Genomic DNA, 14,829 nt, shown 5'->3' with positions numbered 1-14,829 from the left:
CTTTCCCAATGAGTCAGTTCTTTGCATCAGATGGCTAAAGTATTAGAGTTTCAGCATCAGTCCTTCCAATGAATATTCAGGACTGATTTCCTTTAGGATATACTGGTTGGATCTCCTTGCAGTCCAAGGGACTCTCAAGAGTCTTCTCCAACACCACAGTTCAAAAGCATCAATTCTTCGGCACTCAGCTTTCTTTAAAGTCCAACTCTCACATCCATACATGGCTACTGGAAAAACCATATGTTTGACTAGATGGACCTTTGTTGGCAAAGTAATGTCTCTGCTTTTTAATATGCTATCTAGGTTGGTCATAACTTTCCTTCCAAGGAGCAAGTGTCTTTTAATTTCATGGCTGCAGTCACCATCTGCAGTGATTTTGGAGCCCCCCAAAATAAAGTCTGTCACTTTTTCCCCATCTATCTGCCATGAAGTGATGGGATCAGATGCCATGGTCTTAGTTTTCTGAATGTTAAGTTTTAAGCCACCTTTTTCACTCTCCTCTTTCACTTTCATCAAGAGGCTCTTTAGTTCTTCTTCCCTTTCTGCCATAAGGGTGGTGTCATCTGCATATCTGAGGTGATTGATATTTCTCCTAGCAACCTTGATTCCAGTTTGTGCTTCATTCAGTCCAATGTTTCTCATGATGTACTCTGCATATAAGTTAAATAAGCAGGGTGACAATATACAGCCTTGACGTACTCCTTTCTCAATTTGGAACCAGTCTGTTCCATGTCCAGTTTCAACTGTTGCTTCTTGACTACATACAGATTTCTCAAGAGGCAGGTAAGGTGCTCTGGTATTTACATCTCTTTCAGAATTTTCCACAGTTTGTTGTGACCCACACAGTCAAAGGCTTTGGCATAGTCAATAAAGCAGAATTAGATGTTTTTCTGGAACTCTTGCTTTTTCGATGATCCAACGAATGTTGGCCATTTGCTCTCTGGTTCCTCTGCGTTTTTTAAATCCAGCTTGAACATCTGGAAGTTCATGGTTCACGTACTGTTGAAGCCTGGCTTGGAGAATTTTGAGCATTACTTTGCTAGCGTGTGAGATGAGTGCAGTTGTGCAGTAGTTTGAGCATTCTCTGGCATTGCATTGGTCATATTGGTTACTAGAACAAAATTCATACTCACAGGATTAACAAATTGTACCTAAACTGACAGCACCATCAAGTATTTTAAGAAATTCAATTATTTTGTAAAGTCTGATATTTGATTGGAGAAAGTCTGAATATCAGGAAAAAGGCTATAAAAGAGTAATCTAATTGAGACAACAAAATGTATAAACTTAGGTAAATCATTCAGTGAGTGTATAGGGTATGCATGCTATGTATCAGTCTTTGTGTGCTATTTGTCTTTTGTGTCAAGGAAATATTTATGCTATATAAAGATTTACTGAAATCAAAGCCCATATATATTTAGTTGGAATGGCTGTATTACAATTTATAGCACTTGAATCTCAGAATATTGGTGTAGCAATGCAGTGATTTAGTAGAATAATATTCCAGTATTCCAAAAGGCTAGTGATCTCTACATATGTTTATTACTAATGATCGTGTGTGTGTGTGTGTGATTTTTCTAGTACTAGAGAGCTGAGTTCTTTTGATGAAAAAAATCAGTCTAAGAAAGAAATATAAAACTATTCAAGCCGAGTTGAGGATTATAACCTGGGAACATCTCAAAAAGCTCTGAGAACTGTTCCACTCATGGGAGTTCAAAACACAGTTATACATGTTTTGAGACAGACAGCTGTACATTAAATCATGCAGATAATTTGTACAATCCAGGTCTGCAAGTACAAAATGAATAGTGGGTTATGGGTCATTGTGGTCCCTTACAAAAGAGGTCCCCAAAATCTGGGTCGTGGACTAGTACCTTCTATCAGCTCAGCAGTGGCATGTGATTAGAAATAAAGTACACAATAAATATGGAGAAGGAAATGGCAACCCACTCCAGTACTATTGCCTGGAAAATCCCATGGACAGAGGAGCTTAGTAGGCTACAGTCTATGGGGTCGCAAAGAGTCGGACACAACTGAGCAACTTCGCTTCACTTCACACAATAAATATAGTGTTCTTGAATCATCCTGAAACAAACCCCCCACACCTGCTCCATGGAAAAAAAATATTGTCTTCCACAAAATCAGTCCCTGGTGCCAAAAATGTTGGGGATTGCTGCTTTCAAGATTAAGAAGGTAGATTATCTCCTAAGGAATTGTCTTGTTGATGACTGGAGAATGTTCTTTATAGTTGAGCAGGTATTTCTGCTGATGGGGCAGTTTGGTTGATGCAGAACGCAAATACACAATGCCCAGCAGATGGGAGAGATGAGGCCAGAGGACTGAGAAGATGTTTTATGTTTAAATTTTCCTTAATATAGAATACAAATTTTTATTTTATTAGTTCAAACTATAGCTGTAATTTACTAACTTTGTAGCCTGGGTTAATTTCCTTGTGCTTCCATTTTGTGAGACAGATAGTAATGGTATCACACTTCTGTGGTTGTTTTGCAAAGAAATGAATGAATACATGTAAAACTCTTCTGCTGTTTTACACTCTTAAAAAAATGTTGGTTGCTGTTTTTATTGTTACTTTGTTGAAGCTCTTTGCATACAACATCCCCTGACTTCCTATGCTAAGAAATCTGGTACAGCAGTGGGCTAGGAGAGATGAGGACTCTGTGGTCTTGGATTTCTGTTCTCTCAGGGATATCAGAAAAGATTACTGAAGATTATTTTATTAGCTGATGAGTTTGAAGATAGGTTAAGAAACCATCTTTATCCTTCGATCCCTAATAATTGGGCTTCAGAGGTGGAACAGTGGTAAAGAATCTGCTTGCCAAGGAAGAGATGCCAGAGATGCGGGTTTAATCCTTGAGTCAGGAAGATCCCTGGAAGAGGAAATGGCAACCCACTCCAGTATTCTTGCCTGAGAAATACCACACACAGAGGAGCAACAACCCTAATAATTAGTGTCATACTTGATGATTAATTTTTGCTTCCTCAGTGTTTGATAAATGACAGGCTGTGAGCATTTATATAATGGAAAAAGTACTCTGGGCAATAAAATATCAGAGGTTCATGGTATTCATCTCAGAAGCTCTGTGTTCCAAATTCAAGACAGAGGAATACAAAAGGAGAGTCAGATCCAATACAGAGAAAGTGAAAAGCCCAGGTGACCGCAGGAGCTGATTTACTGCCCCAGCAGGCATTAAAGATTTCTCTTTCTTATAAATTGTCCTTCCAATCTTGTGATGGCAAGCAGGCAAGATGATGTAGAATTGGCAGCGGTAGTACCTGGAATCATGTCAATCCTGAAATAGAATTGGCAGAAAGTAGGATTTAGACAGGAGGGAAGATGGAGCCAAGGGCAAAAAGTCACTCTGTGGAAGGTAGACCTATCCAAGCTACATTTCTTAGACATGAAAGGAAAGAGGATCTACAGTTTTATATTCCCCAAAGTGATTTCTGGCTGGAAACATCTTGTTCTGGGAGTGTTATAGTGTTTGCTTGGCTTTGCACCTTGTAGAGAGTAGGGCTGCTTTATGTGAATGCATTGTGTGGGCCAATTCTCTAAGACAAGAAAACTGAATAATTACTGAGCATTTGATAAATCCCTAAGTTGAGGGATATCTCACTGCATCATTTAATCATAATAATAATTCTGTGAGTTAATATCCTTTTAAAAATTTTACTGATAGCATTTTCATGACTTAATTTTTAGCAAATAAAGAGGCACAAGATTACATAAGTTGCCGACATCAAATTGTCACTAATAATTAGGATTCTCCATAAATACTTCAGGGTGAATGAGCTGTAAAACTGCTATTTTCTTCTTTCTTGTGGTTTACCAACAGAAAGAGCCATTGTGAATTAGTTCGCTAAAGATTTTTTTGTCTATATGATTAAACTGAATTAAGTTTAGCACCTGTCTCACATATATTCCCTGAAATTTTAGAAACTTTGAAGAACTTATTGGTGATACGCAGGAAAAGAAATGATTCTTTGGAAAAAATCTATGATACACAAAAAAGGGTTAGGATATACAGATGTAGATTAAAGTAACGGAAGTTAAAAGAGATCGCATAGAGGCATTGTGTTAAGAAAAGTAAGAAATCTCCATTTCACAGGTAATGTTACACATGAACAAAGAATGTAAGGAGAGATTTCTTTTTTTTACTTTTATTTTTACTTTATTTTACTTTACAATACTGTATTGGTTTTGCCATACATTAACATGAATCCACCACGGGTGTACATGAGTTCCCAAACATGAACTCCCACCCCATATCTCTCCGTGGACCAGCCCCAAGCATCCTGTGTCCTGCATCAAACATAGACTGGCGATTCATTTCTTACATGATAGTATACATGTTTCAATGCCATTCTCACAAATCATCCCACCCTCTCCCTCTCCCTCAGAGTCCAAAAGTCCACTCTACACATCTGTGTCTCTTTTGTTATCTCGCATACAGGGTCATCATTACCATATTTCTAAATTCATATATATGTGTTAGTATACTGTATTGGTGTTTTTCGTTCTGGCTTGCTTCACTCTGTATAATCGGCTCCAGTTTCATCCATCTCATTAGAACTGATTCAAATGTATTCTTTTAATGGCTGAGTAATAGTCCATTGTGTATATGTACCACAGCTTTCTTATCCATTCATCTGCTGATGGATATCTAGGTTGCTTCCATGTCCTGGCTATTATAAACAGTGCTGCAATGAACACTGGGGTACATGTGTCTCTTTCAATTCTGGTTTCCTTGGTGTGTATGCCCAGCAGTGGGATTGCTGGGTCATAAGGCAGTTCTATTTGCAATTTTTTAAGGACTCTCCACACTGTTCTCCATAGTGGCTGTACTAGTTTGCATTCCCACTAACAATGCAAGAGGGTTCCCTTCTCTCCACACCCTCTCCAGCATTTATTGTTTGTAGACTTTTGGATCGCAGCCATTCTGACTGGTGTGAAGTGGTACCTCATTGTGGTCTTGATTTGCATTTCTCTAATAATGAGTGATGTTGAGCATCTTTTCATGTGTTTGTTAGCCATCCGTATGTCTTCTTTGGAGAAATGTCTATTTAGGTTCTTTGGCCCATTTTGTGACTGGGTCGTTTATCTTTCTGGAATTGAGCTGCATAAGTTGCTTGTATATTTTCTTTAAGAATTACAGAAAGATTTGTTTAAATAGCCACTTAGTATAGTAAAAGATATTATTGGCTCTTACACAGCATAAATGAACTCTTGCTTCTTCTATAACTTACTGAATGTTGAGGAGGAGGGAAGGATATTGAGAGATTCTCCCAACACAAAGGTTTAAACTGCAGTGCGATTTCTCTATCAGGAATCCCCAAAGTTGTACTAGGTTTATTTTTATGTTTATATAAAGAACCAATATTTTTAAAATCATGGTTCATCATTCCTAATTTGTGTATGCTAATTTATCTCCTAGTTGATTGAATATCAAGTAATTTTTCTTAAACAAGAGAGGTTTATTCATGTCTCTATTTGTTAAGTGTATATATTGATACTTGGGCTTCCCTGGTGGCTCAGATGGTAAAGAATTTGCTGCAGTGTGGGAGACCCAGGTTCAATTCCTGGGTCGGAAAGATCCCCTGGAGAAAGGGAATGGCTACCCACTCCAGTATTCTTGCCTCGAGAATCCTTAGACTTTATGTTCATGGTTTTTAAAATAGTTAACTATTTTTAACTGAAATGCAATCGAAATATAACACATTAGTTTCAGGTATACAACCTAATAAATCAATATTTACATACGGTGCAAAATGATCACCATAATAAGTATAGGTAATATTTATCTTATTATGAAGTTAAACGTTTTTCTTGTGATGTACACATTAAATATTTACTCTTAGCACTTTCAAATATGCAACACAATATTATCAACCATAGTCACCATACTGTACATTATGGCTCCATGACTTATTTTATAACTGGAAGTTTCTGATCGTCTTTAACCACCCCACAGCTAGAAAGCACCAGTCTTCTCTGCAGACCATGAGCATGGTTTGGTTGTGTGTTTAGTGAGGTTTCTTTAGATTCTATTGTAAATAAGTCTTATGGTATTTGCCTCTCTCTAACTTATTTCAGTTGGCATAACGCCCTAGGATCCATCCATGTTGTTATCAGATTTTCACCTTAAGATTGAATAATATCCTATTGTATGTATGTGTATCTATATCTATCTCAATATGCTTTCTTTACCCATTCATCCATCAATGGAAACTTAGGATGCTTCCCTATCTTAGCTATGGTAATTATACTTTAGTGAATTGGGAGTACAGATATATTTTGATATTGCTTTTTGTTTTGTTAGGATAAACACCCGGAGGTGAAACTGCTGAGTTATATGGTAGTTCTACATTTAATTTTTTGAGGAAGCTCATATAGTTTTCCATAGTGGCAGTAGCAATTTACATCCCACACACAAAGCACAAGGGTTCCTTTTTTCTCATGTCCTTGCCAACACTTGTTACTTCATTTTGGTCTTGATTCTTATTTCCCTGATGATTCATAATGTTGAACATCTTTTCATGTACCTGTTGGCCATCTGTATGTCTTTGGAAAAATATCTGTTTCGATGCTCTGCCTATTTTTAATGGATGGTCTCTTTGTTATTGAATTATATGATTGTATATATGTCTTGCATATATATAATTTGCAAATATTTTTCATCATTCAGTAGGTCTTTTCATTAAATTGATGGTATCCTTTGCTGGAGTCTAACTTGTTTATTTGTATTTTTCTGTTCAGTCACTCTGTCAGGTCCGACTTTTTGGGATTCCATGGACTGCAGCATGCTAGGTTTCCCTGTCCATCACCAACTCTTGGAGCTTGCTCAAGCTCATATCCATCGAGTTGGTGATGCCATCCAGCCATCTCATCCTCTGTCGTCCCCTTCTCCTCCTTCCCTCAATCTTTCTCAGCATCAGGGTCTTTCCCAGTGAGTCAGTTCTTCACATCAGGTGGCTAAAAGTATTGGAATTTCAGGTTCAGCATCAGTCCTTCCAATGAATATTCAGGACTGATTTCCTTTAGGATGGACTGATTGGATCTCCTTAAGTCCAAGGGACTCAAGAGTCTTCTCCAACACTATAGTTCAAAAGCATCAATTCTTCAGTGCTCAGCTTTCTTTATAGTCCAACTCTCACATCCATACATGACCACTGGAAAAACCATAGCCTTGACTAGATGGACCTTTGTTGACAAAGTAATGGCTCTGCTTTTTAATATACTGTCTAGGTTGGTCATAGTTTTTTTCCAAGGAGCAAGTGTCTTTTAATCTCATGGCTGCAGTAATCATTTGCAGTGACTTTGAAGCCCCCCAAAATAAAGTCTGTCACTTTTTCCCCACTTATTTGCCATGAAAGGATGGGACCCATGATCTTAGTTTTCTGAATGTTGAGTTTTAAGCTAACTTTTCACTCTCCTCTTTCACTTTCACCAAGAGGCTTCTTAGTTTCTCTTCACTCTCTGCCATAAGGGTGGCATCATCTGCATATCTGAGGTTATTGATATTTCTCCCAGCAATCTTGATTCCAGCTTGTGCTTCATCCAGCCTGGCCTTTCACATTTGTACTTTTGGTGTCATTCAAAAAATTATCAACATGACCAACATGAAAAGCTTCCTGCCTATGTCTTCTTATAGGAGTTTTATGGTTGTTGCAGGTTTGTGGGGCTTGAGAATATAAGCCCCTGTGGCCACAAGAGCCAGATGACATAGGAGTATCCCTTAGGCACAGCCACAAAAATCATGGTTCCAATAAGGGTTATGAGCTCTTTGTGGAGTATTGGAGTATACTCCAATGGAGTATATTCCTCCAAAGTATGAGGAAGACTGTAAAAATGATGTCTGCCAGACTTTATCCCCCAAGAGTTTTCAGTAGGTTCTTAAATGTGTGTGAGTTAGAGGCCTGCCCCTCATTTCAATGCTAGAAGCAAATAACCTCTTTCACGGAAAGTCTGGGAGCATTTCAGTTGGCTGCCTCTGTGCTGGGCTTTGGGACAGGTGAGTTTGAGAGCCCTTTAAGGAACTTCTCTCTATTCACTCTGCTTCTCATGGATGCAATCCTTGTTAACCTTCAAAACTAGATGTTTCGATGTGTTCTCAGGTAGAAGTCTTAAAAGCTGGGGTGTTCAATGTGAAGTTCAAGCCTTTTGCTCCTCGGGGAGAAGGTGGGGTTTTGTGTCCTCTCCTGATGGTGAGTTTGCATCTCAGCCTCTTCTAGCCACTTTAAAGTATTTTCCTTCTTACTCACCTGATATGCAAGAGCTGCTCAGCTGCTTTGTTCACTTTATGTTCTTCCAAGGATGTCGTTCCATATGTAGCATGGATTCAGTGTGTCTGTGGAAGGAGGTGAGTTCAGGATCTTCCTACACTGTCATCTTGAACCAGAACTTTCATTCCTATGTCAAACAAGTAAAAATATGAGTATTATAAAAATATTTAGGAACAGTCAACTGTTGGCTTACATAAAATTTGCTAAGGAGAATCCTGGATCCAGTTATTTTGTGCTACTTCTTTACGATAACCATTTTTTTTTTCTGTCTGAATACCATAGGTTTCTTTCTTAATCCTTCAAGTTCAATCATGTTATCAGTATATGTGTGTCATCATTTTATATCAGCTTTTCCTGGAACAAATTTTGCATTTTTGGTCTAAAGTCAATTCTTCTATTTCAGGAAATCTATCATTCCTTTTGAATTTTAAAAATATTCTCCTCTTTTAGAAATCCACTCACCTGTTTTCCTGCTTTACACACTCCTTGTGTTTGTCCGTATTCCTATCTCTGTTTTCAATAGTACTTATTCTGTCTTTTCTGGTTCAAATGTAGTTTTCATTTCTGTAGTGGTTTTATTTCTCTGTTTTCTATGCTTTGCTGATTTATACCTTATGTGCTAATGTGCCTATCTTTTTTAATCACTACTGCAATTTCCTTTATATACTAGAATTTTTTTCTTTAGTTTATGTGAGGATATGGAGATGTATTTTGTGTGAAATGTTTTCTGTTATTGGGGCAGAATTACTTTTGCAATAGTGTTACTCATCTGAATTTTGATTATTAAGTTCATCACTCCTCCCTTTTCTATAGGATCTGTGCATATATTCTTTTTTTGCCTTCATTTCATCTGTGAAACAGATAATTCTATTGATATGTGGTACAGCTGTTTTGCTCAGCAATGGTTAAGGTGAGTAGATGGATATTGATCTGGGATCACAACTTCAGGAAGAAACTGCTGAGAATTCAGTTTTTGGCATTCTAACCTCAGGACAGCAGTCACCAAGGCAGAAGATGTTATTTCTCAGTGAAGCTTGTAGCACTCAGGTATTTGTTTAATGGTTAGTGTTGATTTCTGCTTAGTCAGTTCCATTCCTTGCTGTAAAACTGGATATTCTATTTTCCATATTCTATTTTCCATTATGGTTCATCACCATGAGAATATAGAGATGGTGCTCCAACACTATCCTTCCTTCTTTTATCCATAATGTTTTACTGGGTTTCAGAAGAAACGTAGTATAAACAGGCTACTGCTTTAACAACAATTTTCTTTTCTGAATTTCATTTTTTAAATGTAATCTGACTTCCTTGATTGTATATATAAATCACAGTTTAATTGGTATTTCATGAAACCATAAGTAAACTTCTTGCTTTGCATTGACACTTCACTTAAAGCATCAATTTCCTGACCATTGGGAAAATGTCTATGTCACTTTCACGGCAATAAATGCAGTTGTGACATGCAGGCCATAATACAAAACTATGAAAAGTGTTTAACATAGTGGGGAGAGGCCCTACTGTATAGCGCAGGTAGATCAGCTCAGTGCTTTGTAGATGGGATGGGGGTTTCCCAGGTGGCATTGTGGTAAAGAATCCACCTATCCATGCAGGAGATGCAAGAGACACAGGTTCGATCCCTGGGTCAGGAAGATCCCCTGGCAGAGGAAATGGCAACCCACTCCAGTATACTTGCCTGGAGAACCCAATGGACAGAGGAGCCTGGCAGGCTACATTCCATAGGATCACAAACAGTCGGACATGACTGAAGCAACATAGCATGCACAGATGGGATGGAGAGGGGTGAGAGAACGGTCCAAGAGGGTGGTGGTCTATGTATACCTATAGCTGATCAACTTCATTGTACAGCAGAAATTAACACAACATTGTAAAGCAACTATACCCCAATTTAAAAACAGAACTCCAAATTGTTTAAAGCAAGAAAAAATTATTTATGGACATAGCAATATTCACACCCTCTTACTATGCAATTAAATGAACTAGCCACTATTTCTATTGCATTAGTCTTCCATAAGAAAAGGAGAGCACTTTTAAATATACAACTTCTAAATACCATTTTCACAATGTCAAATTTACTTTATTCCTTTCTGAAAGGTTTTCTGGTATCTTTTAGAAGCAAAAGGTATAAAAATATTTCCTCAGTATCTCTTTCCATTAATCAATGCCTAATTTTTTGGTGTTGCTGAAATAGTGTTTTGCTTCCCTGGCATATCAGAGGGCTTCCCTTGTAGCTCAGTTGGTAAAGAATTTGCCTGCAGTGCAGGAGACCCAGGTTCAATCCCTGGGTTGGGAAGATCCCCTGGAGAAGGAAATGGCAACCCACTCCAGTATCCTTGCCTGGAAAATCTCATGGACAGAGGAACCTGGTGGATTGCAGTCCTTGGGGTCGCAAAGAGATTTTCTTCAACTTTTACATGAGTACATCTGCCTTTCAATTGTAAACCCTCAGTCATAGATCTTTAAAACCTGTGCTCTCTTTCAGTGTGTCACGATACTGATTTTTTTCTTGCTATCTTAAAAAATCTCTTATTGGCAATATCACTTTGGAATCACCCTTAATAAAACAATATCTTACATGTTTTTAGTTGTTTCCTATTTTCATTCAGATGTACAATTTAAACTTGTGGAAATACACAAATGCTCTGATATAAAAAGTGAGTATCTATTTATATGTTAAGACTATCTTAACATGTAAATGTGGTTGGACAAAATGATAACATTGAGTTATCAAGTGTTATAAGTATGTGTGTTAGTTGGTCAGTCGTGTCCTACTGTGTGTCCCCATGGGCTGTAGCCTGCCAAGCTCCTCTGTCCATGGAATTCTCCAGGCAAGAATACTGGAGTGGGTAGCCATTCCCTTCTCCATGGGATCTTCCCAATCCAGGGATTGAACACGGGTCTCCTGCATTGCAGGCAGATTCTTTACCGTCTGAACCACCAGGGAAGCCCTTAATTATAAATATATAAGATACCAAAAATATTAGAAACTGCTGAAGGTAAGGAGCAATAAGACAGAAATAGGCTTTGAAAATGATGCCTGAGCACTTGGAAAACACTCACTGTTTTCTATAGCGTAAAACTTGGTTTTCAGACCTACAAATAAAAAAATTTACATACAGTCATTGGTTAGCTCTAGGACACTAACTCATATCTATAATATGTTAATGGTGCTGCTTTCTTCACCTGCCCCTAATCAAATTAGTTTCTCACAGTAGTTTTTCTACCATCAGATTCCTCTCTATTTCATGGCAAAAAGATGAAGTCTCTCTCTGACTTGCTCATTGGTGGGGCTGACTATGCTTGGTGCCACCTTACTTTCCTACTTTCTTTGAGACTGAGCTACCAGCATGTGTTCAATGCTATCCTTTGCTGCTTTATTCCATAAACTATACAGGGGAAGCTCAATAGAGGGTGGTCTGCATCCTACCATAGTTGGTTTTAATGGAAGGGTGCTGTGCTGTGTTTAGTTGCTCAGTTGTGTCTGACTCTTTGCAACCCCATAGACTGTAGCCCGCCAGGCTCCTCTGTCCATGGGATTCTTCAGGCAAGAATACTGGAGTGGGTTGCCATGCCCTCCTCCAGGGAATCTTCCCAACCCAGGGAGTGAACCTAGTTCTCTCACACTGCAGGCAGATTCTTTACCGTCTGAGCCACCAGGGAAGCTTGATTGGAAGGGTAAACCTACCAGTATAATTCTTCAAAATACTGTATCCCACTTGACTCTGGATATATGCCACATTTTGCAATATTAACTATCCATTTTACAAAGTCATATTTAATCTCTCATCTACCTCACTATCCCAATTAGATGAGAAAATTAGTGCTATAAAACCCTAAAGCCTATGCTAATTTACCTCATAATAGATTAATGTATTAAAATGTTAATTGTTTTACAGCTAGAAATAAAACAGCCAGGCAAAAGAAAATACTTGTTAGCCGATATCTTTTAAACTGTTATCTTTTAAGAAAAACTGTGTGTGAAGTCATGATTATTAGATGATTTTATGTTAAATATGCAACCACACAATCAGGGTAAGGCTTACTGGGTAATCTTGATGGACACTGTCACCATCATACAAGTTTGATGCACCTATTTTCTTATAAAGATATACATGTCAAGAGGATAAGATACTTTACTGGTCTATTAAAAGTTCTTTACTGGAACTACTGAAGATACTAAAATTTTCTTCATTGCCACCCTTTTTCTAGCTTCTAGGTAAATACTCAAATCATTCACTTTAGGTAAAGGAATCTTTTCTTCAGACAGGGTGTAATATATTTGAACAAGCTACATAAGTGGACTTTTTAATATAGTCATTGGCTAGCTCTAATTTAGTAAGTAGATATTTTCTTTATCTACATACTAATCAACATGAATAGGGCTTATATATTTTTATATCTCCTGTGGCAAAGATGGCTATTATCTGCCCCCCAATTTTTTTTCCCAAATTGTTGTGTATAATTCATGCTGATAGCAACTGTCTGAGAAGACAATGTATTTTCCAGTCTTCCTAAACATCTTATGTCCATGTGACTGGGTTCTTACCAATGGAATGTGGGCCTAAGTTCTTAAAATTCTAGGCCTGGCCATAAAAACCTCTTATAAGATCCTATAATGCTGATTTTCCCTCAAAATCAAGCTGAATAATGTTAAGTCCCAAGGTGACATTGGGAATCTCTGCTGAAGATGGTAAAGCCTCCATCAGCCTGGGTTCCCAAAAGAATGTGTAAAGAAATGCTTCTAGAAAGTGATATCATCAAGACTGTGACATAAGTCATTCCTGGCTTTGCTCCCCATCACAAGAACAACAGCTAACAACTTTCGTAGACAAAACATTAATGAGAAAATCCTAGTACACAGGAGTGAGGATGAAGCACCACTGCACCACCGAGACCAAGACAAGTTGCACGAGGAGGTAAGAGAAGTAGCTGCATGCGGACCACACTGCCCCTCCTCAGGCTAGCAGAGAGTCACACTGAATGGCTGTCCCTGAGTCTACGGTTCCTCCAGAGGGGAAAGAGCAGTCAGGCTAAACATCTGCCTCCCCCAGGATTGTGGGTCACTTCTAGGGAGGCCCTACGCTGGTACTGTCCTCCCATGGGGGTTATAGGGGGATCTGAAGGGCTTGAATGCTGGGAATCTAATTGTGACAGAGAAGGAGGAAAGGGCTTCCAACAATCAACACTTAGACCTTGGCAAATCAAGTTCCTACCTGCAATGCTTAAGCAGTAATCCTGAGAAGCTTTTGCATCTGAAGAGCCAAGATGGTGGTGCAGTCTGACTTGGGAACTTGGCATGGTGCAGTACAGCATGGCATAGTACTTTCCATTGCTGAGTGCAGCTCCCAGCCTCACCTGACCAGAAAACACGGCCAGAACACCTAGAAAGCCATGTAGCCCACTAATATTCAAGTGAAGAGTCCAGCAGGATGAGTTAATTATTTACAGAGAAGGCCAGTGGCCCCATTTGGCTAGGGATCCTGGGGTGCAGGTCAAGTTCAGTCAGGAGCACAAAGAGACTTACTGATTTGGATCCAGCTCCCCCACACTGCCCTATAAGAAAACTAATTCATAGCCGTGTTCATTGCTAAATCGAGTTTCAAGCTACCCAACCAGATGTTCTTACCAGAGCAATGGGAAGCTGCTTATTCCACCAAGCAGACCTGCTTAAAGGATAAATTGAACAGACTAGCACAACCTGTGGCTTTCCCCATCTGCAGAGCAAAACTGTTGGTTTCTCTGGTCAGGGAATTCAGTGCATAGCTTTGCCTGCTTTGGGTCCTCAAACAAGAAGCTATGCAGATCCTAGGGACAGTTCTGCTGTCCTGCCAGGGCAGAAAAGCTAACTCATAGCACTAACTACTATTAAACATAGAACCTAGTCCCGATTGTCTATGTAAGTCTCATCAGAGAACTCAGGTACCTGCAGAAATCATACTTCAGTCTCGCTTGGACAGGGAAGCGAGCCAGCAGTCCTATCCAAATCACCTCAGCTAGCAGCCACCCTACTCTGACCTCAGAGCTCAGACAGTTGCCTCACCCCAAGATAGTCCAGAATATCGGGCCCAACCTGTCCAAGGGATTTAACTGTGGACTCATCTAGAAAGACAAAATGAGCTGACTGGTAAAAAACAAACAAAAAACTCTCTCTGCCACAGTGGAACTATAAAGTCTGGAAGATGATAGCACATTGACAGATACCAAGGACCATGAAAAATGGGGTAAACAGGACACCACCAAAAAACTAATAAAGCTCCGATAACTGACGCTGAAGAAGTGGATATATATGAAGTGTCAGACAAATAGTTCAGAATAATCCTCTTAAACTTTAGTCATCAAAAAATACAGACAATGAAATTAGGAAAACAATACAAATACAAAATACATTGACTGAAATGAAGAATGCAATAGCTTCAAGAGCAGACAACTGTGCAAAAGAATCAGTGACCAACAACACAGGATATATGAAGTTATCCAGTAGGAGGAGCCAAAAGAAAAAAAAGAATGCAG

At 38.8% G+C, this 14,829-nt stretch overlaps 1 protein-coding gene across 1 annotated transcript in view; it reads right to left on the bottom strand.

The window, feature by feature from the left end:
• Positions 1-2,142: 2,142 nt before the first annotated feature.
• SLC7A11 (solute carrier family 7 member 11) overlaps positions 2,143-14,829 on the bottom strand; it is a 341,695-nt gene continuing 329,008 nt past the window's right edge. The window contains exons 13-14 of the transcript XR_005722896.1: positions 8,281-8,428; positions 2,143-3,311 (exon numbers count right to left, since the gene is read on the bottom strand). The gene's annotated coding sequence lies outside the window, so the exon portion shown is untranslated. The remainder of the gene's footprint in view (positions 3,312-8,280; positions 8,429-14,829) is intronic.

This window comes from Oryx dammah, unplaced genomic scaffold (assembly GCF_014754425.2).
Source record: "Oryx dammah isolate SB20612 unplaced genomic scaffold, SCBI_Odam_1.1 HiC_scaffold_12, whole genome shotgun sequence".
In the NCBI taxonomy this organism is placed as follows: domain Eukaryota; kingdom Metazoa; phylum Chordata; class Mammalia; order Artiodactyla; family Bovidae; genus Oryx; species Oryx dammah.
Note: the sequence above shows the minus strand (reverse complement) of the source record. Positions and strands in the feature narration are given on the sequence as shown.